We start from the raw sequence: 6000 nt of genomic DNA, 5'->3' as shown, positions 1-6000 counted from the left end.
TGTAAGCGAGGTAAGTGGCTTGGCGATCTTAGAGAAGTTTTGAATGAATCTCTTATAGTAGCCTGCTAGACCCAAGAATTGACGGATTTCCATGGGTGTTGTCTGGACTGCCCATCCTTCAACATCCTTGACCTTAGAGGGATCCACATGAATTCCATCTTGGCTAATAACATGACCTAGGAAGTTCACACTACGGAGCCAGAACTCAGACTTGGTGAGTTTTGCGTATAACTTTTCCGATCGCAGGGTTTCTAGTATTTGTTGGAGATGTTGGCCATGCTCTTCTTCGCTTCGGAATAGACGAGAATGTTGTCGATGAAGACAATGACAAAGTTGTCGAGGAATGGTCGACAGACGCGGTTCATCAGATCCATAAATGCGGCTGGGGCATTTATTAGACCGATGGGCATTACGACAAATTCATAATGTCCGTAACGAGTTCGGAAAGCGGTTTTAGGAATATCCTCTTCCTGGACTTTGAGTTGATGGTATCCGGACCGTAGATCTATCTTAGAAAAGTAACTAGCTCCTTGGAGCTGGTCAAATAGATCGTCGATTCGTGGGAGTGGATAGCGATTTTTAACAGTGAGTTTATTTTTTAACTCTCTGTAATCGATGCACATTCTAAAAGATTCGTCCTTCTTTTTGACAAAGAGGAATGGAGCCCCCCATGGCGAGTAACTAGGTCGGATGAATCCCTTGTCCAAGAGTTCACTAAGTTGGCTGGACAATTCCTGCATTTCAGCAGGAGCTAGCCGATAGGGTGATTTAGCGAGAGGGGTTGCTCCTGGAATGAGGTCAATTCGGAACTCCACTTGTCTCTCTGGGGGTACTCCAGGAAGATCTTCAGGAAACACGTCTGGGAACTCACGTGCTATGGGAATGTCTTTAACGTTAACCTCTTCCTTGGTTTTATCCACTATGTGAGCCAGGAACGCCAAATTGTTCTTTCGTAGATGTTTCCATGCCTGGATGCACGAGATGAGGCGAAGGTTCATGCTAGGTTTGTCTCCCTAAATTACTAGGGTTTCGTGATTGGGAAGGTGAAGGCAAACGGCCTTCTCGTGGCACATAATTTCAGCATGGTGGGGGCTTAACCAGTCCATGCCGATAATCACGCCGAAACTCCTAATGGAAACCGGCATTAAGTCTATTTGAAAGACGTGCTGATCTAAGGTTGGGGTACATCCGGTGTAGATTTCCCTAGTGGATTCGGTTTTCCCATTGGCCATTTCCACCGTAAAGGTTTCATTGAGCTTCTGGGGTTGTTTTAATAAATGCTTAAATCTATTGTTCACGAAACTTCGCTCTGCTCCGGTGTCAAATAGAATGCATGCATAAGTGTGGTTTAGGAGAAACATACTGGTAACAACAGCCGGGTCCTGAATCGCCTCTCCCTGACCCATGGTCAGCATCCTTCCTGTTCCTCCATTTCTGTGATTGTTGTTGTTAGGGCAATCTCGGCGGAAATGCCCAGTCCTCCCACACCCATAGCAGGTGTGGCTAGGCCCTGCATTGTTGCCGCCGGTGGTGATGTTGTTGTTGTTGCGATTGTTGTTGTTGTTGTTGTTGTTTCCTTGTTGTTGGTTCTGGGGAGGGTAAGTCCTGCAGTACCTCGCCGTGTGTCCCCTTTGATGGCAACTGGTGCACTACAACTCCTTGCGTTCTCCATTATGGTGGAAACCGCACTTGTTGCACTTGGGAAGATTGTCGGAATAAGGTCTGGGAGCATTTGAAGCAGCTGAGGCTGGAGCATGTGGTGTGGTTGGAACTGGTGCGGTGGCAGCATTAACTGCCACTATCTGCTGCTACATAGAGGTCTCGGGGCCCTGACGCCCCTTCCTCTTATTGTTCTTCCCTTTCTTGCCATCACCTTCCTTCTTGCCTTCAGCCTCCGCTGGCTTCTCCCCATTTTTGTTGTTATGGTCATACAGCTTCTTTGCCAATCTTTTTGCACTATCAAATGTTTCGGGGTTTGCAGCTATCGCATTTCCTTGGATTGGTGATGTTAGTCCCCAGATGAATCGCTCAATCTTCTTTCCTTCCGAGGTGATCATACCCAGGCATAACAGAGATAGTTCACTAAATCTCGATATGTAGGCATCGATATTCGCATTCTACACAGTGAGGTTCCACAGCTCTTGCTCCATTTTCTGAATCTCACCTCGTGGGCAGTATTCAGCCATCAGCATTTCTTTCATTTCCAACCACGGCATGGAGTTGGCTACAGGGAGTGTCATGGCTTCCACGTGTCCGTTCTACCAAATGAGCGCTTGATCAACAAAAGTGCAGGCTGCAATCTTCACGTTCATTTCCTCAGAACAATCGCTTATCTCGAATACCGATCCACCTTCTCGATCCATCGCTTCAGAGTGATCACCCCTCCAGTGCCGTTAATAGTTCGTGGTTTGGCGTTGGTGAAGTCCTTATAGGTACATGTTTTGGTCGGTCCTTGATTCATCCCGTTGTTCGAAATCCCGACCCCTTGCCCGTTGCCTCCTCCGTTGTTCCCTTGGTGAATTTGTGCCATAGCTGCGGTGACCGCAGCAGATACGGCCGCCTGGAATGCAGTGGAGTCAACTTCGGGTGGGGTTGGTCCAGGGTTTCCGCAAGTAGGTCGGCGAGGCATCTTTGTGTCATGAAACGGAAAGATGTTGAGTGTTTGGGGTTTCTGTGAGGTTGTGATCCTACTGACTAGGTGCATGGTACGAACATAAACACTTCTACCATTTAGCATACAGTCATAGATTCTTAACACACAGCAATTTGTAATGTCATAATAAAACACGCAAAAGTTCACTAATATTATCCGCATGTTAATACATGAAAATTTTGCTCGTAGGAGCATACATGAGTGACACTAGTTCGACAGCATAATGGCTCTATGAGTAGTGTAGTCACTTAAACATAGAGTCGGGGTGCACAGAATAGTTCCTAATGACCTAGTAAGATAAGTCTATCCCTAACCGCGATGAGCTGGGTCGTGGTAAGGTCATATGCCGAAATGTTGTGCCAGCAACTGAGCCATCTCCGTCATGTCTCTAATAACCTCATCCCTCTCATGCTCAGCTCGCACTGCCCGGGCCTCCATAGCGTACAATTGTTGTCGCAGTGCGGCAATCTCAGCTTCGAGAGAACGGTTCTCCCTTGGAGGGTTCATTGGTGGAGCGGGGTGATCTGATTGCGCCTCGTCCACACACGACGTGACGTGATCCTTGTCCCGATCTTGCCCTTCCTCGACGTCATCGTCGGTCTCTCCAAACTCGTAGTCAGTGTCTATGTATTCGTCAGGTTCGACGTCATTTGCTTCCTCTGGATTCCCTTCTGGTTCATCTTCAAGCATCCCGTGAGCTACTAGGACTTGATGAAACTGGATACCCGGCTGATCTCCCTCCATGACGACTGGGGGAATGTATAAACTATCGTCACTCCCATGACTATGATATATACTAAATAGACATTCTCTTTTTGGTGCTAAAGGGGTATAGTTTTAGGTTCCCTAGCTATCACGATCTCATCAGAACGTGTGTTAGTTATACTTTGGAGAGAATGTAGTTGATCAGGCAACATCCACTTCTTGGTACCACTAAGAACGGTCCTGAATTAACCTAGATACTAGCATTATCTTGTTTGGTTCGGCATTATGTTTCTTATTCCTAATGCAAGCAAGGGTGTTTTACTGTTGTGTTTTACTTGTTTTGTTCAGAGTTGTGTTAGTCCCTCTTTTGGTTTATAGTTGCATATCAATGTATGGTTAGATATGCTGGTTCACTATAAACAGAGCTCTGATACCAACCTGTCACACCCCCGAACCAGACGGCGGAAACGTCCGAGGGCTATTGTGACTCAATTGAATACCATCACAATGAATATACATGAAACATAACATTATACATCACCAAGCATTGAAATATTACAACTGGTAGTGTTTACATTCAGTACATCGATTCATAATATTACATGCCCAAAAGTAAATTGTTCGATACTACTTAAACAAACAGCAAGACGTTACAGAATACATTTTTCCTTTTCGATTTACCTGTTACCTGAGAATACAAGTATTTTCAAAAACGTCAACATATGAAATGTTGGTGAGTTCATAAGTAATGTTTGAAATATAATGGTTTGTATTGTTTTGAAAACCACCAGAAAATCCGATATTTTCTGAAAAGAGCATAGTATAAAAAGTGTGAAGATCCGTAAGTATGCTTGTTTCTTTTTATAAATGTAAAAATACAATTTGTTAAACTTGGTATGCATCTCATAGGTGTATGAATTGAAAACCCTAGGAAAACCCGATCTTTTCCTAATACTTTGAATTAAGCGTTTTATACTTTGTTATTTCGTTGCGACGGGTGTATTCGTTGAGTCCCGGTGACATTGGATTAATTATGGATTGTGAATTGTTGTAAACACACATTAATGAAAATGACTAGTTTACAACTATACAAATGATCCCTTAGGCGTCGTTCGCACTATTTACTTAATCCAATCACCCTGACTTCTCATAGCCCCACGACCGAGGAGGAAAAGAGGGTGCGAAGCCCCCGATATTTCCAAAAGTCGTTCAAGGCTATCGTGAATGTGAAGGGTCCTTAGCCCGACTCGCATTGGTGAATTCTCGACTTCGCTAGCAGTACCAAAGGACCCTTGGGGCCCAATAGCACAAAAGCCATTGAAAGTCCTTTTACACGGAATTAGGTCATATAAGACCCAACTACATGTAAGCGAGTTTCCTTCGGGCCTAAAGATCATGTCATTGGGCTAGCTAGGCACAACAAGCACGATTTGAAACTTTCGAGCCCAAAGATGGTGTATCGACGTCTGGTGTATTTCCCACGTGTGTATTGACTTCCCGAAATTTCACTACTAGAAAAACAGCCTTTTACGACGCTCATTGCGCGTCGTAAAAGGCTCAGACGACGCGCAAATGCGCGTCAAGGAAGGCCATGTCATAAAGAGAGACGACACGCTTTTGCGCGTCGTCTATAGACGACGCGCATTTACGACGCTCATTTACGACGCGCAATTACGACGCACGTTTACGACACGCAATGCGTATCAAGGAAGGCCCTGTCATAAAGGAAGACGACACGCATTCGCGTGTCGTTACCTTACGACGCGCGTGTTAATGACACGCAATGCGTATCAAGAAAGCACCTGTCAAGAAAGGCCATGTCATAAATGAAGATGACACACTTTTTTGCGTATCATAATTTTAAATGTTTAAAAAAAATATTATTTATAGATTTACTTATTTTCAAATTAAATTTGTATTTAATGTTTCATAATAGTAAATAAAATATTATATACAAAAAATAGAATCCATTGCATAAATTTAATGTCATACAAAAAATAGAATACATTGCATAAATTTAATGTCATACAAAAAATAGAATCCATAGAAAAAACCAAGTAGTCCAACAACTATAGGTAAATTTCTAACTTCTAATGCAGTTCCACTTGGTTGATATTCAATTCCATCAACTATCCCTAGCCATAGCAAGCACATACTCACAGTTGCCAATGTTACAACTCCAAATGCTGCTCAATAAAACCTTTGGAATTAGTCCCTTTATCTCAGCCAGGGGTATAAAAGGAAAATTACTGAAGAATATAGAAATTAGAACCTGAAATATAAGAGAATAAACTGAGGTTTCTCAGCCAAATTGTGGAAGCAATCCCTTCTCATATCTTTAAATGCATCCTAATAGAATACAATGAAGTTACTATTCTAAGATTGCATCATTTACCTAAATCTATGACATTATTAATGTGAAAGAAAAACATTTTTGTTATAAAGAAAAGTCAAAAAGAATTTTTTTTGTTGATAAATAACAGTCTATAGGAATAAAAGAGCATACTACACGGAAGGGTGTTGGTTCCTTTTATTGAACACCATGGGATTCACCATTTGTGCCCCAGTAGTGCAACCTGTTTTCACATTGGGATTCACCATGGGATAACCACTATGTGTTCTATACCCAAGCTACCCATTCC

Source organism: Lactuca sativa, chromosome 4 (genome assembly GCF_002870075.4).
Source record: "Lactuca sativa cultivar Salinas chromosome 4, Lsat_Salinas_v11, whole genome shotgun sequence".
NCBI lineage: Eukaryota > Viridiplantae > Streptophyta > Magnoliopsida > Asterales > Asteraceae > Lactuca > Lactuca sativa.
The sequence above is the reverse complement of the archived record's forward strand: the minus strand, read 5'-3'. Positions refer to the sequence as shown.